We start from the raw sequence: 25,801 nt of genomic DNA, 5'->3' as shown, positions 1-25,801 counted from the left end.
ATTCTCACTACAACACAAATAGCAAAAAAAAGTAAAGGGGCAGTATAAGGTAAAATTAACTTTTTTGAGCTTTACAGCATATCATTCCCTCATCAAAAACATAACTGGAATGTTGCCTAGATCTTTTATGCATGTTTGAGAAATCCTTCAATGGCTCGTGACAACCATGTGCAAAACACTTGGGAGGACCAGGAGGATTGCAGAAAATGTTACTGTCAGACAGCAGGACGGGGGGCCAAGGGTTGTCAATTTCCGAGACCATACACAGACAAACAAAAAAAAAAAAACTTGCAAAAGTGCACACAGGGTCAGAGGACAGTGCACAGAAAGAAAAAACTTGTGGGGTCTAAATGACACCATGTCTTAAGAGAATTAAAAGTCATTAAAAGGCAAAAGGAAAATATCTTCTCACTCATACTGCAGTTGTGTGAAATCCTGAATTTCTTTTATTTACTTTTTTGTTGCAAGTTTCATAACATCAAATGTTTTCCTTTATATTTGCAGTATTATAATCAGAAGCCTGAAAAGAGTTTCTAATAATGTGGTGCTTTATCAACTTTATTAACTTTCTTCACATTGCATCCCATCCTATCTGTCTTCTCAGCAGTCAGATATACTTGTGGTAAATTTTACAGTCAGAATCGCTCTCAGCAGGGATTGAGTTATTTAGTGCTTGAAAGCTGGAAAACCATTTATTAACAGTGAGTTTAGTCCATGCAGGTTGTCCTTTAAATTACTTTTAAATATCTTGTTTAAATTTTCTGCTTCAAGGAACATTTGAAAAAAAAACTATGTGACTGGTGGTTTAACACTTCTAACAACATGCTGATAATGTGACATTCCATAGCAAGTCTAACAACGACCATCTCTCTCATTTCATTATCTTTAGTCAGTTCTGGGCTTATTTTTGCCTGATTAGCAATGTTGGTTTTACATATTTGACTGCCACATCCTTCAGCACCTTTTTCTTCATCTAAAGTTTCCAACCTCTACATATGTCTCATTGCTGTCTTTTTATTGCCATGGCAAAGGATTAATTAAAGTAACTTGTGAAGTTTGAGTCAGACTCTAAAGATATTACCAGTTTTGACAATTGAGTAGGGTGTGTTGGGTACTGTTTCAGATGGTAACCTCTTGCTGCAAATGTAGAAAGTGAAAGGTGTACACATTGAGCTGATTAAGTGTTCTGATGAAAGGCAAAAAGAGTCTGAGTGGCCACTTCATTTTTTCTGGCAAAACAGAAAGTCCCTTCACAGAGCAGTAGAGTTTTTCATCTTAGTACCTCATTAAAGCACATCTTACAACAACAAGTTTTCAACTCGAATGATAAAAAAGAAACCCAAACTTGCAACATTCAGTGCTTCTGTGATCCTCTCCTACAAATGGAGCTTTCTGTGTTTGCTGTAATCACTTTTTTCTGACAGGTAAAGACACCTTATTGGGGAAATGCCAAGAATCTTAAAGAACAGAGAGTGGGAGGACCTCAGGGTTTGGCATCACTCTACAGTATTTTGTGAACCCAAACCTAAACCAGGGGGCTTTAAAGGTTTTCTAGTTTGAAATGTTTTTTTTTTCTTTTTCTATATGGCTACATTAACAATACTTTTATTTATGATTCCTTACCACATCATACTACCATTATTTGAAAGTCAAAAGAAACCAAAGTTCACAAAGTGCTGTACATTTGCAAACAACAAAAGAAATAAGAAATGAAAATCCAACATCTTAAAACTAGTCAACCACTTCAAATGTCCCAGAACCTTAAGAAAAGAACTATGTTTTAAGAAGATCCTTAAACTTAGAAAGAGAGGATGTCTGTTTGACATGCAAGAGCAGATCATTCCACAACTTTTGGAGTCGTAGTGAAAGCTTTGTCACCTTTAAGTTTACATTTGGTCTTGGGGAGATTCAAAAATTGAAGTTCGTCAGTGAAGGGTAGCTTATTTGGGGATAAGATGCTCAAACTTTTTGAATCACTTAAAAGACATTCTGCAACATAATATAGAACCTACAAAGGCCAAATTGAAGCATCTGTAACCCCCAGTGTTGTATATTAACGAAGTAAAAATACTTTGTTAATCAACTGTGACGGTGATGATGATCATAATAATAATAATAATAATAATAATAATAATAATAATAATAATAATAATAATAATAATAATAATAATAATAATAATAATGGAGGAACTGGGTTCCTGTCTAAGAAAGAAATTCAAATAATTGACATACTTTACTTAACTATATTTTGGAGTACTTCATACTTTTCTTGAGTATGAACATTTTTGATAACTTTCACTTTAATTCACTATATTTCCAAACTTACGGTAATTGCATACTTTTTCTCCGATACATTTTCAATGTGTGGTTTAGTTACTCGTTGCTGTGACGGAGGAGCCGCCACGAGTTAGGACCTAATTAAAGAGTCGCGTTAACACACACAAACACACACAATCGCTAACTTACGTTTTGTTACAGTTTGGACTGGCGCGGTTCATCGTGCGTCACACACTTTAACTCAAGTAACAGTTCAGTCAGTGACTTGGACTTTTACCAAAGTCATATTTTGGAGCGGTACCTATACTTTTACTTGACTCTGAGATTTCAGTGCTTTATACAACACTGCTAACCCCCAAGTAAACCTCATTATCATGGCAAAGCCATGGAATTTTGTTTCAAAATTCTGTCTTGATAAAATGGTACACATCTTAGAACTAATATTGCTTTCCGCTTTAAGATTTGCAAGCATTTTAACTTCCAGATTACTGACGATGGGTCTAGCATACTGTGCTAAAGAACCAAAATTTCTGCTGTAGGTCTCAGAAGTGCAACTAAAAACCATCACTTCTGTTATTTATAAATGTAACTTTAAGAATCATGACACAAATGTCTCAAAAAAAAAATGAAATTAAAATTGTATAAAAGATACCAAGTAAGATGAAGTTAAGAATGTAAGATGAAAGAAATTTAAATGTAGTTTGTTCAAATAATAATAATATTGTACTTTGTCAAGTAAAATGTCTTATGACTTATGGAAATGCATAATACAACCTCTTACATGACCAGTTCTTTCATTATTGAGAATAATGTCAATTTCACAAATTTTTAAATATGTGCCTGCCTTATTCCAGTAGATTTAGGTTATACCTATGAATGAATGTAATTTTACTGGGTTATTCTTGAAGTTGAATAATTCACATTTTTTTAACTCATGCAATTTGTGACATTTGTAAGTTTTCTAATCAAAATGTTCATTTTTTAGGATTGTAAAAGAAAGACAATAATTTAATGATTCAAATTTTGGTTAGTGTTTAGAAAACCATATAAATGCTTAAAAAAAAAAAAAAATTATCCAAAGCCCACAGTAAATGTTAAAATAAGAAAGCAGCATGTTCTCTAAAATGAAATAAAACAGTGATGCTTTAGAAAGTCTCAAATGGCTACAGGCAATGAAGAAATAGATAGAAAAATCAACATTTATTTCTGAAATTCTGTTTAAAGGGTGTACACTGCTGGGTCATCAACTTAATTTTCAAACAGTACTTTGGAAAATATAAATTTTTTAGTTTGTGCCCCATTTACAAAAAGTACCCGTTTGCAGAGCTCTTGGTTTAAAAACTAACTAAGCTTGTTTGCTCTTTTACTTGTTGCCCTGATATAACTTTTTATGCCTCTCCGGATAGTGGTGGTTGTCATCAACAATGAATTTCTACACATACATAAATAAGCTCTAAAGCTAAGCATCCAGATCCATGGAGACCAAGTTCGATGATGGTGTATTTACACGCTTAATACCACAACCCTATGGTCTTCTCCTCAAAGCGTGTGCTGTCCTATATGCTACACCTTGGGGGATATTAATAGATCAGCTACAGTATTTAGAGAGATCAATATGGTAGAATATTGGTCCTCTCTCCCTCTTTCTGCGTTTTTATGTATTTCTGCTCAAATCAATAGAGCATTTACTTTAGAATGTCAGCAAGACACAAATTCTGCTTTTCCCCCAAAACACCAAATTGGAAGTTTTGTGAGCAATGGCCTACATAACCTAAATAAGGAAGATGCTCTACTCCTTCGGTTGAGGTCAACAAGTAAAAAATGAATCCCCTTCAAAACGTTACATCAGCCTCGTTTGCAAGTAAACTAGTAACTAGATAACTTAACAAGTTAGGTATGTTATGTACCTAACTTGTAAATTAGGTAAGTTATGTAAAGGGCACCCTTGACATTTCTCGTATTTATCCGGGAATACCCTCGGAAGACAATAAGATTGACTCTCCAGTCATCTTTAGTATAAACTAAATGAAAAATTGTAATTTTATTACATCATTGTATGAAATTGCCTCATTTGCAAACTGTTGAAGGGTTTTCAGCCAACATGTTTAAGCACTGCTTTCATTCTGCTGTTTTTCCCTTTTTAATGACTTAATAAGGCATGGACACAAATGCAAAAACTGGAGAGGAAAATAAAGCCAGAGAATACTATTTTGGCAGTTAATTTGAATTATTTTTTCATGACAATGCATCTGTTTCTAATACTAAAAAATAGTAAACAACGAACATGAAATTTGAAATACATAGTATTTTTAAAGGGACTTTTTCCATACGTCAAGCCCACAGTTAACGGTTATATTCAGTAAATTAGAATATTATTTAAAAGGTAATTTATTTCAGTAGCTGTTTCACTAAGAAAAAACATTTACAGCTTACACATATACTGATGCATTCAAGCCTTTATTCCCGTTAACTGATGATTTTCTGCTTATGGCCAATGAAGACCAATAAAAAAATAAAAAATAAAGAAACTAGCTTCAGGGTTATTTTCAAAAGATACTTTTAATCAGACAAAGAAGAGTCAATGGAACCCATTTTCGAATAACCACTTCACCAGCGCTCAACCTCTCCACCTCCAGTCTACAAAGTTATTGAGAACAATGGGATGGATGGGGTATTAATGTTGGGGTGGCTGTGAAGTTGTGTGGCGTAAGGGTGAAAAGATTATTCTCATAGAATTTATTTTTAAAAGACTAAGCAAACGAGGATAGTTGACAAGTTTGTCAAAGTGCAAAATTGGATAAATTTATTGGGGTCCTTACTATAAAGATGTGTAAAAGGTTAAATTAATCTGTTTTTGCAGTATTACAAACACACGCTGAAAACTGTGAAAAATTAAATCCACCTTTAATCTAAGTGCACTTATTGAGTGGGGAAAAACAATTCTATGTCAAGACTATTTTGCACAAACCCCTTTGATCAATAAAACTGCACTTAGCTTTCTTCTGTAACATTTCATATTGTTGGAGCTTACAGAGAGAGGTGCCTTTGTGCCTTGTTCAGGGCACAATCTCTTTAGATCAAGCACAGTCTGAATTTTGTCTTTGTTTGCCTCTCTGACTCCACAGGGCTTTGATAGCATTTACTGGGCCTGTGAAAAGTTTTGACAAAGTATTTCCAAAAAAATAATGTCAAAGTGAAAACTGATTTCCATCAAATAATCACAATTAATTAAAACCATGAAACATAATATAAGTGACTGCATAAATATTCAACCCCTTCAAGTGGTTGCAATCACAGCACAGAATGCGTGTGGATACATCTTAATCAGGCTGTGCATCTGGACACTGCAATTTACCACATTCTTCCATTCAAAACTTTTTAAGCTCTGAACAGTTGCGTGGGCATCGATCAGCTACGAACAGCCCTTTTCAAATCCAGCCACAAAGTCTCTATCAGATTGTCCTGGGCTCCAGCAGACTTACCTTGCTGTCTTCTAGCAATTCCTGTGTAGCTTTAGCTGGATGCTTCAAGTCAGTGTCTTGTTGGAAAATAAATGTTCTCGGAAGCTGTAGTTACCTATTTTGTTGCACTCATTTCACCTTTTATCTTTACCAGCCTTCCATGGCCTCCTGCCAAGAAGCTATTTACCTCTCATCAAACCAAAGACCTTTCTTCTACTTGACCATGGTGTCTCCCACATGCCTTTGGGCAAATTCTTGTTTGAGGCTTGATATATTTTTTTTTCAGTGGTGTCACTTTCCCATAAAGAACCAGGGTCGCAGTTGTATGCCGAGTTTCTCCCATCTCAGCCGCTGGAACTTGAAATTCCTTGAGGGTTGTGAAAGCTGCCCTGGGATCACATATTGTGGATCAGAATCAATTTGAAAGTCCCAATCATGAAATATATGCAGTTTTCTGATAGAAGTCAATATATTTTAATTTAAAATCTGCACTAGGCATTCCACTCCATAAAGTAGTCTCCACATGGAGTGTTTTCTGCAGAAAAAGCCGATTCTAGTTTCATCTTACCAAAGCAAATCATATAGACATGGCAAAGTTTAACGAATGGTAGGACAGAAAAAATACATGCTTTTAAACAAACCAATGGGTTATCTTTATTTTGATGACTTGATAACACCAAACCCCTCTTTGCTGATGTTCTCTAACTGTGATCTTTATTAGAACATACCTCAGTGTTATGTTGTGTGCCAACTGAAGAGAAAGCTACTATTTATAAGTTTATTAAAAATGTATTCTATCCAACCATTGTTTGCAGTAGCTTATCCTTACCAGTTCATGCTTGTATAATGCTGACATCTTTGCAGCTTTATACAAGTTTATTGAAACTGACATTTTGAGAAAATTAACAAAACTTAAACAATTAAGTTTTGCAGTTTAAATGACCACACTGCATTGTCAACATTACATCATTTACAGTCATTTTCACGATGTTGTCCCACTGACTGACACATAAAGAATTGTGGAAATTTATTCTATACTATGCATTTATTGCATGATCTAAGACTTTTTTTTTGTTGAAAAAATAAATCACACTTTGGAAATTGTTTGGAAGCCACACACTATCCATGCATTTGTGACATTACTCAAAACAAAACAAAAAAACAAAAAAAAAAAAACAATTCCACAAAAATTTTTTACCATTATAAGGCTAAAACCTACAAGCATTTATTAGAATTTTTGCATTTATGTGAGATTCTTGTAGTTGATTATTAACATCTTTTGTTTTAAAACAAAAATTATAATAATAATTTAATTATCAATTTTTTCTGACATCTTGCTTGTTTGGGAAAGTAGTTGTCCATAAAACTTTACAAAGCAAAGTTATAGAGGAAAATGAAACCAAAGACATTGAAAAAAAAATAACACTTCTATTGTTTAACAGCAAAGCAATAACTAGATACATCTGTTAATCTAATGCCAATAACAAAACCAAAAAGAAATGTGCATTAGAAAGAAAAACTAATTAAAATAAAATGAAATTAATATAAATGGATCACTGGTCTTCTGTATCCTCTTTAATCCATGTCTGTGTACAATTAATTTTGAGCATGATCAATTGATACACTGATCAAAGGATCTCTGTGGGGCCTCTAATACATGGGATACACATCTCCCTACTAGCTATTGATTGGCTGCAACACTCTGTAACAAGAAATTGTTTGTGCAGATCAATGATGATAAGCGAAGCATTGTTATCAGTATGTAATAATGACTTTGTTATGGTATTTTGTAAATGAGTCCCCTTTTTGTTTCACTTGTTAAAAAACTTTCTAATGATTTGGATTGTGTGGCAGTTGCTGTTGAGGCTTTCATGCCACAGCTTCTCAATTAACATTTTGCTCTTGTTTCAGTCAATAGCCTATTATTTGAAGTTCATTAGTGCCAATTATTTGACAGTATACTCATTAAAATTGTAACCTGGGTGGATAATTTAATTGCATGGCTCTTATGAATATTGCATGCCATAGTATTTATTTATAAGTGCACTGAACAAATGTTTCAGAAATATTTTCTAATTTCAGCAGGAATATTTTTAAAATTTCTTTGTCAAATTTAAGTTATATTTTGTACACTGTTGCATGACTTTAATAATAACTCTTGAATTTTTGCATATCATGACATGTTAAAAACAATCATTAAGTACTCTTTTGGGAGTTTATATGATAAATAAACACACAGTTGCAACTAGCTTTGAAGTAGAGACAATTATCAATGGTTTTAGAACTTATGAATAATGAAACCCTAAAGTGCAACTATATCCACACAGTCCACCCCAGCATCTTTTACTCTATTTCTAATTAAACTCCAATGCATTTAGAAATTTCTTAGTGAAATATCAGTGTCTACTTGTGTGTGAATACAACTGTTCTGTAAAAGCCTAAGTGAACCACGAGAACAAACAATATAATGAGGGATACAGCGGACAGGATATGGGTAAAGCTATAGTGAACTTCTAATCAGGGTTTGGTAATAGCATCTCAACCTTTGTTCATTCCATCTTTTTAAAATTGAAAGCAGGTGAACTCCAGACCTGCAAAAACATTTAATCTGAACTGACATTCCTGCCAATGAGAGCATTAATCCAATAGCATTAATCCATTTTTTGAAACAAAAACTCAGAAAAAGCTGCACCACTGCATGGTGAACTTAGGTTTCTATGAAACAAATTTCACACTATCAGACTTTCACAATGTTTTGAAATTTTGTTGCAAATTACTTTGCAAAAAAACTGCAATTCTTCTTCTTCAGCCAGAAGACTCTCAAAAGGTATGGTTATCAGAGGTGGACATTTTTCAAATAAGCATCTCCCACCCACAAAAAAAAAAAAAACACTGTCTCCTGGCAGCAACTGTCCAGCTGCAAAATGTTCTGATTGTGTTTACAACAAGGGAGCAACAACAGAAATGAATTAAATGGGCAGGTTTTAGGATGTGATTCCTACTTAGTTAAAAAGCCCCCGACTGTGCATGAAGATTCTTGAGACTTGACCTATACCCTACAAGAAAGAATCACTATTTGATCTGGTGAGGTAAATATGTGTAGTACACTTCTTATCGTACATGCAACTAGTGCTATCCGAGAAATGTTCTCAGCGTTAATCAGTTCAAATCACAGTGATTGCTCTCAGCAGAAAATTAATCTAATTTTCTGTCAAAGCTGCTGCCAGTTACTTAAGATTTGATCTCTTTCATTATTTCACACTCATTTCTTTCCTCCCTCACTTTCCCACTTACGCTTTAGGCCGCGGTTAATTAAAATGGAAAGGAAAGGATTTGCAGTCAGTTATTCAGGACAGCTTTGAGTGGAAGTTAATTACAGAGTCCAATGAATCATATGAAGAACATTTTCAGCTGGTTTTGGAAAAAGTCAAACAGCTAACCCATGATTGGGTTAAAATTAACTTAGTATGCAGACATAACTTAGACCTGCTGTTTTATTTAAGAAAACAACCTGGTTCGGAAATGAAGCCACTGGTAATATATACGTTGGTATTGTTCATCTAGGTAAATGGTATATGCCTACATTTTGTAAATCAACCAGCCAGCTTTAAAATCAATGTACGTTTGCTGGGGGAAAATGACTCTGCAGATATCTTCACCAGATTAAGTAGAACTTTGCCAAGTAAATTTTAGTTATCTAATAATATAGATTGCTACTTAAAGCCTGTTCCACATTCATTCCCATTCTTTCTTCTACACTTCTTCCTGAAATACAATATGCGTCTGAAGTCTATCCCAATACTAGACATGAGGACATTGTGGACAGCCAGGGAACCAGCCTTTCAAAGTAAACATAAAGACAAACAAGGCAACTTAGAGTTAAAAATCCAGCCACTGTATTTGTTTCTAGTTTAAGTTCAACTCAAATTAAAAGTGTAACAAAAATGCATTTTATCTTTTCAAGATCGTTGCTGATGTATGATATCTTTTCAGTGCAAAGTTTTGGTTGCATACTTTAATTGATTGGTAGAGTCTTCTGTTTTCTGATCTTTCTGAAATGAAAATAGCTTCTCTATTAAATCCACAGATTTCAGCTGAATAAAATGGTGAGGAAGAACAATAAGTCACATTACTCCAGTTTTAAAGCCTTTGAGTGACTGCCTACACATTTTAAGGTGCTTTTAATTACTTTATAATCACACCGAACCCAATCTGTTGCATTTGTCACAAATCTGCTTTCATCACTGGAGCCATCCAGCTCCCACAGGTTTTCTGATAAAGGCATTTAAATAATACTCAAAGCAGGGAGAAAACCGACAGCAAAAACATGACATTATAAGTAAGACAAAAATGAAAGCTGTTGATTGACAGAAGGTTGTCCATTCTTTCAAAATTAAATGCTATACATTAAATGTTATCCATAATTAGAGGGCTATATGTTTTTATGTTGTGTTTACCTGTGTATGTGTGGTATGTTGAAATTGTGTAAAGCAGATAACATTTTTTTGTTTGTTTTGTTTTGCTAATAATTTTGGATATCTCATAAATATTCTTGTTTGATTACTCTCTTAATTTTCTGTAGCTTTATGTTCATATGATAAAGAACAACTTCAAGTAATATATAAACCATATTGACCATTTTTTTCTGTTTTTGTTTTTTAATTTGACCTTTGTCTTCTACTGAATCTTCATAGTTTTCTGTATTCTGTGGATCCATAAAAGTGGTATGGCTCATCAAATTTTAAGAGTGACCCTGGGGAAAATGTTTGCTAGAGAAGATAATAAAATGCCATTCTTGTGTACAAATAGTATTTACAAAAAAAAATATCTGTGAATACATAGCTAATCACTTCAGAAACATTTTTGTGTGTAGAAGTTATTAAACGTATTTCATCTAGTTGACATTTAATTATTAGTTATTTATTCTGTCATTGAAACATTCACAGTATAAGATGCTATGGGTTCCTGATTACCTAATAGATTTTATGCCAAAACGGAAACATAGAAGTGAAGAATGTAAGAAAGAAATAATTTCCTATTCAAAAAATAGAGACACATACTGTAAATGTGAATACTCATTTTGCATAAATTTGTCTGCACAGGAGACATGTTTCACAGCTTAGACTCACTCTTCCACCTTTCATTGATTCATTGGAGAAAGTGCTTATCTTGGCAGTCGGGGTCCATTAACTGTGATACTTTTCCGGGATGCTTGTTGTTTAGACCATTATTAAACTCCTGTTAACAGCTGCAGAAGATCGCATTAGCCAAGAACAGATTCTTTCTCCATGACACCCTCCAATATTCCAGCGAAGCACGAGCACTAAGAGACTCTCTGCTGCTGTAAGACATCTGTTTTCAAACATTAGGAATGCTTCAGGGCTTCTAATAGAGTCTCCAGGGTAAAAAAAGACTCTATCTATGAGGAGTGCTACACTCTACCTTCAGTGTTTGACCAGTCTATATTTTATGTTTATTAACACAATTTTGATACGTAAAGATTGTTTTGATCGCATGTATCTATTCATCCATCTATCCATTCATTCATTTTCCACTCGCATCCTTTGCAAGATGTGAGTAGAATAGTTCCACATCACTATTCAGGATAGTGGTGTGGAAAATACTTGGTTGTCAGACACCACAAGACAGATAACTCCACATAATCTCTCCTAAGGTTATGTTTACTGTTACTTTCTTTATGGAGCCATTTATGCATGAAGAAAGAAAAAAAAAAACGTTTTTTTCTTGAATATTGTTTCTCTTTCTCATCACATGTGTGCAGTTATCTTTATTTCCTCAAGCTCTGACAGTAGAAAGAATAAGTGCAAGTGAAAAATCAATATTATGAAAATATTAGGAACAGAGTGCATCTGGAGCATAACTACCATTCTTATTGCTCTCTTTATTGGAGAGCTTGAATCATCCTTTAATATCTAATAGAAGACATTTATTACTATCGAGGCCAAGGGGGCTATAGGTAAAACAAGAATGGAAACAGAATACTGTAGATGAGGGGATGTAGACCAGTCGCTTCATGAAAAAAAAAGAATTAAACTAAACTGAAAATAACAGTGAATGTGACCAATCTTACCATCTCACAAGAAAACCTTTATTTTCCAAGTAATCAGCAGTATTTTGCTGCAATAGAGTGATATAAAGTTTTGTGCTTTTAAAGACACAATAATGGTGCAGGGTACTACTGTATTCGATGCTGTATTTCATATATCTGGATGTATCGGCCTTGGAATCTCATTTTCACATTACAACCACAAATGTCAGGTTTTATTAGTACTTAATGTGAAGGACCGACATAAAACATTGCAAAGTTGTGTAAAAAGAAAAGGATAAGTACTCTAAAAAGGACAATCTAAAAAGTGTGGCATGCATTTTATCATCCAGCCACAGTTACTCTGATACTCCAAATAAATTTAGTGCATCAGTTATACATTGGACTTTATGTATTCATGGAGGTTAGAGACCACAGTCGCCCACAACCCGCTGAAATATGCAAATACTGAGACCCCTACTAAAAATGCTTATAACTGCCTGTTTTAAAAGTTCATACACTAAATATACTTTAATAGTTCACATTGTCTTCCTTATCTTCACTACGGAGGCACATCCAATCAAGGGAGTACTCCAAATGTGTACTCCCTTAAAGTTGCATGTGAAGTGTTGCGCCTTGGTATTTCACCTTCCCCAGCTACATTTACCAGAATCCTAAATCCACTGGAATAAATTTGTATTCATCAAGCAACTCCTGAGGTAAACTCATGTTCTGAATATCCTGCATTTCAGTGTGTGTTGTGTTCATGTTTATGATAATGGAAGATATTATATATTATATGTTTATGTTTTTATTCCACTGAGAAAAAGCATGATAAATGTACTGCATGCAAAACTATTGTGCTACTGATTAAAATTTCATGAAAATATTTGTTTATGTGGAGAAGTCACACCTGTTGGATGTTTGCCCAAACCAGCAGGCTTTTGATAACATGGAAAATAAAGTTACATTATCCAGCTTGTCAAACACTATTTCGAACTCTTCCGAACCTCTGAACTCATAACAGTCATTCCTCTTTGCCGTGATTACTGAATACACCATAATGTTTTTACAGCGAGTGCTTTTCACAATGTGTCTTGTGGACCTTCAAGGGTGTGTGGAAATATGAATGTCCTGAAACTCGATTTCAGTGCAACATTTCAAGCAACCTCTCTGACAGCTGTAAAATCTCTAAGAAAGCAAAGTATTAATGCAACTCAAATTGTAATTGTGACACATTATTCATTCTTGCTCATGTATGGCTAATATCCTCTCAAACAATTACAGCTTATAAAAATTATAGATGTAGGGTTTTAAGTTAGTTAAACAATAAGGTAAAATAAGGCTTTACAAATTCTTTGACTTTATTCATACAAGAGAAAGGACAAGAACCTTGTATATAAGGAAATTACGCATCAATCATATTCATTCTTTTTTAGACTTACCTTTGGAGCCACCCTGTTCTGCACAGTTAATTTCTGAGCTGGCAAACTCTGGGAAGGGCAGTTCTCAAGATCTGGCTACAGGTCACTGGCTTCAAATAGTTGATAAACTGTTCTTGATCATCACTTTACTGCAAACTTTTCAGATGTCTCTTAAATATGAAAGTTTATTATAACAAGCTAAAACGATGCAAAACACTATTTTAGAATATGAATCTATCTATCTATCTATCTATCTATCTATCTATCTATCTATCTATCTATCTATCTATCTATCTATCTATCTATCTATCTATCTATCTATCTATCTATCTGTCTGTCTGTCTGTCTGTCTGTCTGTCTGTCTGTCCGTTGTCCTCTCTTTCCTTCTTTCTTTGTTTCTCTTTTTATTCCTTTCTTTCTTTCTTTCTTTCTTTCTTTCTTTCTTTCTTTCTTTCTTTCTTTCTTTCTTTCTTTCTTTCTTTCTTATTTAGTGCCTAATTTTCTCTCCCTTCCTTTCTCTCTTCCTGCTCTGGTAAAAATCAACCCCTTGTACTATGCTTTCCTTGTTCCAGAGGGTCTGGAAAAACAAGGCGTGGTGTTAAATTTTATCAAATCACTAAGTATGATTGGATAAAATCATACTGTGACGTATGTGATGTCCCAGTTCAACGCTTCGAAGCTTACCAGAAGTTGCCTGCCCTATAAACAATCATCCTCCACTGTGAAGAGAGAAGTGCTGATATGAATGAGCCGTTTGTTTATGTTGATTCACTATGTGGAAGTGACCAACATGGACTGAATGGTGTAGTTCGCTTCCTTTACTACCATTGCTAAAACTACAGGCAGACCTTATGAAACAGGGCAGACAATCTATGTTATCCTTCACAACTTCTCCCTCTGTTAACTAACTGGCCTGGTCAAACGTTGACCAGGCAATCTGAGTCAAGGAGAGTGAGCCCAGACTTTGCTGGAAGCGAGAAGTTTTTCCGAGGAAGGCAACAGATAGGCTACGTCTCAGCCCACTGAAGTCCATTTTTGTGGCATTCAGTTTTTAGTCTTTGTTTAGTGATGTAGTGGTGTCTCTTCTGCCACACACCTGACTTGATTTAGTGGGTGGTTAACAGACAGAACTTCTTGTCATTTATAGAAGGTCATCTAACATTTTGTGTCAGCTGTTCTGGAACTGAGACTCTTCTAAAATGTGCAGGGGCAGCGGTCCCTGAGGACTTGAATTGAGAAGACCCTAGTTCAGAAAGGATGTGTAGTTTCTTCAGGAACTTGTAGTTCTCCCTCAAATTTATCTTCCAGTGAAATTTGTCTGGAAAAAAAAAAGGTAGGCACCCAGAAAGCATCCTGGGGAGTTGATTTAATTTTAACTATTTCAATAAAGTGGACCACCACAACATCAAGGGAGGAAATTGCATTTAATCATTGGGGCGTTGGGACAATAAACCAGGAGGGAGATTGAAATGTTTAGATATGAGTTTAGCTCAGTGTCATTGATCTAATGTCTGCTGAAACATCTAAAAACAGTGGTTATTGTAGTGTTTTTCAAGTTATGGGCTTTTTTTGTTTTTGTTTTTATTCAGGCTCTCTCTCCTTTTTCAATCTCTCTTCATAACAAAGTTAAATATTATTGCAAGAGGGCTAAATATAATTTACATATTTGTTATCTTTGAGAGAAAAAAAGCTTAAGTCTATCAAAGCAGTGGAAGCAGGTTTGCTAGATTTGATTTACAAGGCATAATAAGTAATGATTTAGCCAAAGTAAAGAAGTGCCAGTGGAGTTAGGTGTTTTAAGCATTTGTTGTTAAAATATTAAGCTGAACAATTTGATCAGCCAAGTTTGACTTTCATTGTCTTTGTTTAGACTAATTTTGGAATGTGAGCCAAAGAGATCTAATTCAACATGCTCTTTTTTTTTGGTTTATACAATGGCAGATCAAGATTAAACAACCAACAAAAAGCAACTCTTCCATCTCTATTTTTATATATTTGAGAATTAATTGTAAATATTATCACTTTCAAATTGCAAGGGATAAATTTGCAGTAATGTGACCCAGTAAAGCACATTGATGGATTAATGCCCCAGTAATACGAAGACTACTCTTTTATTGGCAAGGTCACAGAAAAAAGTAGGTTGTAAAGCATTGTTCGAAATCCCCATAAAGAAATAAAGAAACAATTCTGTTCTGGTAAAGGATACCATTTCCTCAACAAATGTAACATTATTTTCTGTTTCAATGAAAATGTCCACTTGAAGCTTCTTTTGTATGCTGTTTTTTGAGATATTTTAAATGTACAATTTAAATAAAACACATGCTTTCAAACACATAAAGTACCTTGTCCTTGATTTGACTAAAAATAGACAATATATGAAACTGTCGAACAGTGGCTCACTTTATAATCTCCTCCTGGAAGTGCCTTTAAGTGCAGTGGTGCCATAAACAATGACCATTTTTGAAATGATAAGGGGATTTGGCACGGAAAAAGCAATGTCTGTCTGTGGTTGTATGCACTTGACTCATTTATTAATTTATTTTAGTACAGAAGAAAGCCCCAGGGAGTTAAATGTTTTTTAAAAATCCATGATTAATGAAAGATTAATCATGAATTTTGTAGGGGAACAGGAAGAGTTGTCACTCTCTATTTGGGCCTGTTTGGAGTTGGGTAGAAGGAGGAGACATGCAAAGGGGAAAAGGGTGGGAGATTGTGTGGGGAGAAGATGGTGGAGTGGAGTGGATCTGGGGGTGGATGTCAAGGAGTGAAAGAAGGCAGGGGGAACTGCCAATGAAAATGACAGAAAAAGGGTTTTGGAATTCATGAGATGTTGACATAGCAAGAAGCCTGCAACACTACAGCACAGCCTTTGTTGTGTGACCCCATTAAATCAGCCATCATGTTGTGGGCAGCACAGAGTCACAAATGGGATACAAAAGGCCTTGCTTTGCTTTTGGACCAATACAGATACTATGGTGAACAGAGCTGAGAATGGAGTAAAAATTATATCTAAATGTGATCTTTTGAAAAAAAAAAAGTTTCTAAAATATAATTACTGGTGTAACAATCCAGTCAACTTTAGGTGTGACCCCACATAATATAAGAAGGCCACTATAAACCTTTTCAAAGATCCTATTCCTTTTCAGAACCTTCAGTCAGCACAAAATACTTTTCATAAAAAAGTCTGGGATGTTTCTATATACCTAATATTGTGCATCGCCTTGTCTGGTTAACAGAATGTTTTGCTACACTCTTGTTTGCTTTGCAAATTACTCTCATTTTAACAGTAGTTGAATTCTAAAGTGTTGGAAAAACAATAACCAAAGTGCTTGATTATTCCATGAAGTATAGAAAACTACCCTCCTGAGGATTCAGTTTCTTCAAAGGTAAGAACTCCTCCAGTTAAAATTATTTTCACACCTCATTAAAACATTTTCAGTGCCCATTGAAACAAACGTTAAATTTAATTTGGTTTTATTATTTCTTTGCATCCACACACAAATATTTGCTTAAATGTCCTTTATAAAGAATAAATATGTACACAGATTTGTAGCTATTAACAACCTTCTGGCATAACTCGGCTAGATATTTGACCGCTCTTCTTGGCAGAATTAGTAGCACTAATTTAAACTTGGCTGTCAATCATAGCACACATTGTTGATGTTGAGGATTTTGGTAAGCTGTTGCAGAAGCTTAATGTTACCCTGCATTTTACATTAAAAAACTTGGTCTCATGTTCGTTTCGGATTATCACTGTGTTGGAAAACCCAGCTTGATAAAATTAAAAGTAGAAGCAAAACCTAAACTGATTAGTATTTAAGTCAATTTAAAAAGCTGTTTTTCAGTCTAAATGCTCTCCAGCATCCTTTTAAAGGCAATCATCACAACTGGCTAGTTTAATTTATGGTCTAATAGAAAACTATTTTTCATTTAAACCCATAATTCATGTAAACCAAATTCCAAGTAATAATAGATACACTGAAAGTACTATTAAAATAATTAGTGAGACACCTTTCTTGAAATAATTTCACATCAATACTTATGCCTTTGTGTTCAACCTTTAAAATAGTCCCCCATTTTTATGTCAGTCATAAAAATACAATAATATTGTCAATATCTGCATCAGATGACCCCTTTTGCATAAGTTATTGCTGAATTTTAAGTGGACATATTAAAATGAGTGACAAAATGAACAGACTTTTGAACAGCTCTGTCTCTTAGGCAAACATTTTACAGTATAATAGATAGGGAAATGATGCATGGAGTGCAGGAACACAGTGAAGTAAACAGCCAGCTGCTTCTGCTGGGAACTTCAGTGATTTCACAGTTTTTGGGATTTGTCACTGGCAGCACCATTGAGTGTGGCAGATATCAGTCGTACAGGCTTTCAATAAACAACTAAAGTCAGTGGTGTTAACTGCATGCTAATTCATTCTTCCTTCAGTGTGCTGTTTTCCAGCTTTCTGAAGGCTGGATGTGGTTCAGGTGCTGTATAGACTAAATCAACATTATTTAATTGGATCTGTACACATGTAACAGAATGGATTTTAGAAATAATTACACTCCCTGTTCTTACTTCATTTAAAGACTTTTTGTTTTTCTTACTTTATTTGAAGACTTCTGTATGCTGTTAAGCTGCACTTCTCGAACTGAGAGATGCATTGAACTGCAGTTACAGCAGTTCGCCACCAGTGGGGACATAGTGCATGGTGAGCACTCCTGACTCAGCGAGCCAATGGCCATTTAGCGCAGTAGGGATTGGTCAGCGGAGGCGCTAACTGTTGCCCTTGTCTGTTTACACATGCAAATATCAATTAGCGCTGCTGTTTATAAAAAATGTATCTTATAGGGGAAGTGAGCTAGAGAAAAAGTAACAAGATATTTGTGTGAAAGTTTTGAATGAGTAATTGTTTGATCGACATTGTAAAAATTTATTTATGAAGCGGCAAATTTAGCACAGTAAAGGCTGGTTAGCGGAGGCGCTCACTCTTGTCTGTTATCAGTGTTCACGAAATAAAAAAAACCCTGCGAAATTTACACTGAATAATCATTAAGTGTGCAATATATATGTCAAGCATGTAATGCTTCACTGTTTCTTAGTATTCTGGTTTTAAAGTCACACTTTGGCAGGTTTTCTTCCCAAAGATAAATAAAAACATCAAATTGTTTACACTTTGTCCAGCAGAGAAAGAAAAAAAAAAGAATAGTTTCATTTCTTAAATGAACTTTGTTTCAAAACTTAAAAAGTAAAAAGGTATAGAAATGACTGAAGACGTGTGTAATGATGTTAAAAAATTTTCAAAAAAGAATTTGCACACATTTAACAATGATAAGTTTAAAAAGGTAGCACAGGTTTTTGTCTAAATCCGGTTGGAAGCAATTTACAACTGGTTAATTTTGACAAAGTAATTTACCAGTTGTACCTGAATGCAGCATGCGCAGCTGGGAAAATCCCCTCTTATCAACGCGATTACTCCGATTTGAGGAAGTTTGAACTGATTTTGCCACTTGTTGAAACGTGCGATCTGCTCGCTTGCTCCCCGTATCCCTGTTGCTTACAATTGGCTTAAAGCAGGTGAGTAATTCAGTTAATAGCAGGGCGACGCACAATTTGTCCTGTTAGCTCCAGTAGGTGACTTTTGTTTACTAATACGTGGAAGTTCACTGTCAATCTCCCTCATGTACTCGCCTCTAGCATACTATGGCTAGCAGAATGTATGCTAGCATACCATTGCGTTAAACCTCGAGCCATTCTGTTTAACATAAACTCGCTTTTCGGTATGACTGTTTATAATTACATATCTAACTACATTTGGTCCATGCAGAATCATATTTTAATATATCTGCATTTACATTCTGACTAGTAAGAAGAACATATCAAGGCATATTCTGTTACAGTTTTATGATTCAAAATGCCTTTCAAGATAGCTAAAATGATGTCACTTGGGATACTGGACTGGGAAAGACTTTCCTCATGGAACTGAAAAATGTTGCTCGGGAAGAGGAATCAATTTGTACCTTTTCTCGAGGTTCACTGGCACTAAAATGGAAGGACACGTTTCTCTTTTAAGTACAAAAATGTTAAAATTCTAGCCACCAAACTACTATTTTATTTTTTCTCTAAAACATTTCAGGGTAGTTTTTTTTTTCTGTTGCTTGACTTCAAAATATTGACAAAAAACTGGCAGTTTTCATCACAGGTTTCTAATACAAAAAGGATGGGAAAAAAAAGTCAGCATCTGAAGCAGAATTTTCTTTGAACATAAATGTATGCACATAACCATATTTGCACATGCAAACAGCACAAAGTAAATGAACACCATCACATTGAAAATGTGTTGTTTAAGGTCTCGACCTCATATCTGGTGCGAAATTAAAATCCATGAAAGCTGTCTCGATCTTGGAAATGGAATAACATTCTGATTTGTTCCTTTCCACCAGTTCAGCAAAGCATTGGCGCTGAGTGAAGTAGAAGACGTGCTGGGCAACAGTATAGATGAGAACGGAAGGTAATCCTGGAGTCTCCACTAGCAATCAGGAGGTGCAGAGGGCCTCATGGGGGAATGGATGCAAAGGTGGTCAGTGGCATGTGCTAAAGTGGAATTTTTCTTCTGCCTGTCCCTGCCTTTGCTTCATGCAAGGGCCAGCTAGAGTAGAAAGACATACTGTGGCCTGGAAAGTCAAGTCATTTCCTCCTGCTGCCCTAATTCCGCCTGTGGCATAGCTCAAATCTGACACTGATCCCATATTTGTCAGAGGGTGAAACCTGGATGCTATTTGATAGCAAACCTCTGGCGCTCTTTTTAGTCGACTCTTGACTGGAACTCAAGCTTTCCAGAGGTACCATTCACAACGCTGAGCAATCTGAAAGACATCCCCACTTCGGAATTTTTTCTTCTGCAGCACAAGAGAGGAAATTATCTGTGGCAGCGCTCCATTTGATTTCAACAGAGCACTGTGTGTGGATTTACCTAAAACAGCAATTGGTAAAAGCAAAATTTCTGGACATTGTGCTGTTCTACTACAAGAGAACAGAACTGACAAATTAGTCTATCAAAGCCACCACACGTTCTATTAGCTGTATTCACAGCCACATGTATACCCTCTGCTTTCATTTGCAGCCCCCCTCCATCATGTTGCTTCATTTATCAAAAGCTGAAATAATGTGGCAGGGATTTATTATCTTGTTCAGAAGCCAGGTCTCATTTGCACAACAGAGGCCACAATCCCCAATCTGGCATTGATTTCTTTTGATTTATGTGAAACAAGAAGTGTTCAGAAAGCATGTTCATTGAGCCTGCCCCAGCCCCCACATATTATTTGTTTAGAACGACAGTGACATGGACTACGGTGACACATGGGAGCGTATAAACAAAATTAATGAATTTACCACATTAACTAGCCTCATTGCTTGTTATTGTTGTGCACCTTAGTATATTTTTAGTTTGGCGTAATGCGCTACTTGAAATATTTATGAGTAGAAAATCTGCTTGTATATGGTTGTGTGTCAGCTCAAGAACATTTCGAGACATTGTCTAGTAGAAAGGCAAACACTTGGCAGATACAGTTTACAAGTGAATTATTTTAAATAAATTGAATATCAAGGTAAGGTTGTAAAACATTTCCGATGAGGAATTTGTAACCTTTCCTCTTTTTGGCTGTAAACCCTGTACTAAACTTTCTGAGGTGGAACCTAAACATTAAATAAGATATTCACTGCCTTTATTGTCAATCTATCTGACTGGCCACTCGCAAATCTGCAAGGGAAGTAACATGTTTTTGAGGGAAAGTCAGACATCCTTCTCTCCAGGGACACTGTAGCTAATTAAATTGAATTGAAAAGTGTTCACACTTCACAAGGGACATGAAGTCCAATGTGTGAGTTCTTGATCTAACCCAAGGAGTCCATCTAGTGCAGGGGTACCCAAACGTTTTGAAACCAATATCTACTTTTTCTCTCACCAGCTGCCTGAGATCAACCTCATGACACGAATACATAAAAATTGTACAATAAACTCTATTGACTTATGTTATGAGCAAATATACATCCGATACAGCAGAAACAATAAAGTAACATTAAGACTGGGAGCAGGTTACTGGTTTCTCAGTCAGAAGCTGGTTGCAAACCAGAGCCCAGCTGGTGTCAGTCAGTTACGGTAGATCTGAAATTTGGTTTGATGATGTCAGTATGAGAAACTACAGACGGATAGGAGGAAACAAAGAACACTGTAAAGGTAAAGACAAATCTTATGAATATGGGATATAATTAATTTAATTTCACATAATTATCGCGGTAGAAGCCATTTCTTTGTTAAAACTTACTGAAATATATTTGTCATATTTGATATTTGTTTTGAATGACGTATACTCACAAACGCACAAGGTAATTAGTCCAAGTTTGTCGTTTATTGAACGTCCAGAAACTACAGCGGCTGTAATGCACCACATCAAAGGTAAAATAACCCAAACAGGTGATCAACTCAAATCCACTCCTACCTTTTTACTGTCTCTCTCTTTGTCATTTGAACACACCCGTTGCCATTGCAACCGCTTGTGCCCTGCAAGCCCAGCAGAGATTACGTTAAAAACATAACATTCAGTCCATTACAATATCAGGCTTGATATTTATTTCTCGATTATTAATAAGCCTCTCATGAACACAGTGGTGTTTGAGTAGCTAAGTTAAACTCCCGCTCTGCTAGTCAGAGTTGGTCTTTGAGTCGCCATTTTTTTTGTGTTAATGGAACCGAAATGCACTGAATTGTGCAACACCTTCTTGAAACAATAATTACTGAGATTATAAATTTTTACACATTTTTATTATTTTTTTAAAATTATTCTTTAACGAAGCTACACATTTGGGATATTTTGATAAGCCTGTCAAAAGAGGAAGTGCTGGTCTCAGCGTCCTGGCAGCATTCACTATACTGCCGAGATTGACTCAAAATCTTTCCAAAACCTTATCTAATGGGACTCATCTTAGTGGAACTCAGTAAAAGTCCAAAAGGAGATTACTAGGAAGCATTTTGATTAGATGGTGATCTTTTTGTTTCAGGAAGCCAGTGATTCTATTTGTATTTCCCCTGGATTGTGGAACTTCTCAGTACATTTAAACTGAGCCCAGGCTCTCCATATAGGATGTTCATTTTAGCAGGTTGTTCCCTGAATTTTGTTTTCACCAAGAAGTAAATCAAAAGCTTTGCAACTGAGTTGATTTATCACAATGACTTTGCTTAAAATAATAAAATATTTACACCCCTTTGTTGCTGAGGTCTACTTGTTTTTTTTTTTTGTACACGGGGCATGGGAGTTATCACGTATCTTATGACATGATGGATATTGAAAAGACTTTATTTTTCCTGTGGCAGGTCAAGAAGATTTTGCTTAGCTTCCTTCGTGCTTCCCACTTTTTTGTGCAGAAATTATACTTGAGAAATCACAGTCAGCTGTTACTTGCAAATGTTATTTTAATCACTTTGCAATAATCATATTTGCATACTTCTCTGTATTGAAATCCTTATCATTGTTCTGTTGCTTTGATGGTCTTATGCAGATTTAGTGGCCATGAGCTCCGTTTGAATGCATAATTCATAATCCTCTGAGATACTTTATACTGTATACAGTAGGAGAGAACACTCAAATGACCAACACGCTGATCTCAAATCACAACAGTTGAACTTTACTGCATTTCCTTGCCTATGGCTGAATTGCTAATACCTCATTTCTATGCTATAACAGCAAATTATTGAGTGAACAAGGTCCTTCTTGGTTTGAATATTTGGTGCATCTCATCATAAAAAGAGACTTTGAACTCTGACTAAAATGTGCTTCTATGTTTTCATTGTTACATATAATGTAATCATTGTACTATATAAAAAAGTAACTATATAATGCCGATCCACAGCGAATGACCTCTAAAGAAATTGCAATAACCCTTGAATAAAAGTAACTAGCTAGAAAGATCCACGGCAGCCTTCAAAAAATAGGGACAGAATAACATTATTGCAGTATCATTCTCAAATACTTACCTTTTTCTATTTTGCAATTCATTTTTTATTTTTTATACAATATCAAATTTGTTTTTTTTCTTTTCCATGTTTTGTGAAAATTTCAGCACAAACATGAACAATAAATAACTGTCAAACAATGACCTGGCAAAACACTCAGGGTGTAAATATTTATGAACCTCTTCTTCATTGTTGACCAATTTTGCTGTCATATTTAGTTTTTAAGGGAAAAAGCCAAGAAATGCTTCTTGTGTTAATTTCTAGCAATGACAATTGATGGGTTTTATTTGCCTTTTGTTATACATTTTTCACTGTGTGCAGAGTTGCTAATGCAAAATTCTGAATTGTCCTTAATTTTGGAGTTCGGTGTTGTGCCACCTATTGGACCAATGTGATTTTGTTTTGTGCGTTCATAAATAACTAAATTAAAGTAGAAAAATAAATGACCTATAGAAAATATTAAGGCCAGCAAAATTGTGGCAGAATTTAAGCCGGATCCCCTCTCCTCTATAGACTAGTTCTATCTGCAAGTGCTATTGCTTGAAGACATTCCTTCAAGCAATAGCAAAAGACTGCAATCCTAATCTTAGCTCAGTGCTATATCTATTTTACATTTATTTCTATTCAAAATTACAATCTATGGCTATAAGAAGAAAATCTTCCAGTTTTGCCTTTCTTTCTATACAACTACTGAAACAGTAGCTGAAGTGGTTTTCAGCTAAATCCAGTCTATTACAGATTTTTGGGTGTATCAAGCAATTCATTACAAGTGGAAACAAATGCTTTTTTTGCTCTATGTACCACACATGCTACCTAATTTAAGTGCTATGTAATATGAATTGTCTAATAGAGGTGTTACTTAGTTACATGTAACAAAATTATGGAGATACACAAAAAATTATGCTTACATGTTCATAAGTTCACATTTTCAATGTTGTAAAGGAAATACAAGAACAATTAAGAGAAGCATTAAATTTAGTTGGCCTAAAACGTGAATGCCCTCCACACCTTACAATTGTCTTCCCTCCTCCTCTTTCCGAATCTTCAAAGACGTAACAAAACCACTCAAAAACCTGACTTTTCTGACAGTTGTACTTAATATTTTAAAATTTTAACCGATTTGGATAGCGGGTAAAGGAGAATTAGAATGCCCCCATATCAGACAGTTTAAAATTTCGATTTAAATTCAGATGCATTCACTATACAATTATATATTTTTAGGTGGGAAGTAGGAACCAATCATGTTTTTTATCTCAAAACTCAAAATTGTACATACGGCTAATTTAACGTTCAAAATTGTATCTAGTGCTAATTTAAGGGTCATGCTAGGAACTCATTATTTAATTTCTAAATTAAAATGAGACAGAAAATAGGCCAAGCTGATTTGTAGACATGTGGGAGACAAGTTTTTCTTTTTAAATGAACTTTTCTAAAATAAATTTGAAATGTAGTGTTCATGCAAATTTTCAATGTAAGATTCTACTTAGTAGGTGAGACATATCTCTATGCCCTATCCCAATATCTGACTTGTTTTTCAGTGTTGAAGAAAACTTCTCTGCCTTTGCTGAATATCACCCCAGTTTGTCTGCATGCACCATTGATATCCTAGCTGCACAATTGGATCACCAGGTAAGCCGGACTTCTGTTATTGTTTGTGGAACGTCTAAAACATCAGTTTTTTAATCTTAACACATTTATTTACAGAATCTCATGTCACTTTATATTACAAACATTTAAAAAAAAATTGTCACATTTTGTAAAAGACAAAATTCATTAAATAAACAAAAATGAGCAAAAGGGTGAATGTGAAAGTATGAATGTAGAAATGGTATTGCATAAGCTAATATAAGATTGGTTTTCAGTTGTACAACATCCAGAGAGGGCATTCCAGAGTTGTGGACAAGAGCAGCTGAAAGAGAGGATTGTAGAGAGTCAGAGATGGACCCGAGTGTGAAAATTGCACAATGTAAATTATTCAGACTAATATGATTATTTTTAGCATGTCAAATAATTCTACATTGTCATCATCATCATACATTTTTTGTGTCAGAGCAGAAGCAAGTGCTTCTCAAAAGATTAAAGCAAAGAGACAATTATAACTAGGGCTGATGTAAACAATTATTTTAGTAATTGATTATTCTGATGCTTAATCAAATAAAAATTCTCCCATTCTTTAGTAGTTACATTAGCTGGTAAATTATGAAAAAAATGTTTGTCATTGGTGTCTGTTAGTTGGAGTGTATCAGAGAGCAAGGAGGGGGGATGACAGTGCAAAGACCCTCCTTGGCTCTGATTGGTTGTTTCTAGATAGCACTGGGAGAAGGCAGAAGAGCTTCCTTTCATAAATTATCTGTACATACTTTGTAATATCAGAAACATGTTTTTGTTATTTTTACCCACAAGTACAGGTTGAGTGTTTATTTTTTTAAATTTTAGCTTCATCCATTCATTCAAACCCAAGATCTTCTTCGCCATTTATAGTGGTGCAATAGTTGTGCACCATCTCAGTAATGGGTCCTGTCTTTTTCAGTATTTGCTTCCTTTCATATTTTGCTTAATTTGTATTTATACTTCGTTCCGTTGGTA

General features: G+C 35.0%; 1 protein-coding gene across 1 annotated transcript in view; it reads left to right on the top strand.

Moving 5' to 3' along the window:
- The first annotated feature begins 19,694 nt into the window (after positions 1-19,694).
- Positions 19,695-25,801, top strand: part of kirrel3b (kirre like nephrin family adhesion molecule 3b) — a 204,815-nt gene continuing 198,708 nt past the window's right edge. Inside the window, exons 1-2 of the mRNA XM_055028836.1 lie at positions 19,695-19,717; positions 24,754-24,844. The gene's annotated coding sequence lies outside the window, so the exon portion shown is untranslated. The remainder of the gene's footprint in view (positions 19,718-24,753; positions 24,845-25,801) is intronic.

Source organism: Poeciliopsis prolifica, unplaced genomic scaffold (assembly GCF_027474105.1).
Source record: "Poeciliopsis prolifica strain line A6 unplaced genomic scaffold, Auburn_PproV2 SCAFFOLD004, whole genome shotgun sequence".
Taxonomy (NCBI): domain Eukaryota; kingdom Metazoa; phylum Chordata; class Actinopteri; order Cyprinodontiformes; family Poeciliidae; genus Poeciliopsis; species Poeciliopsis prolifica.
This window is presented reverse-complemented; position numbering and strand designations above follow the sequence as displayed.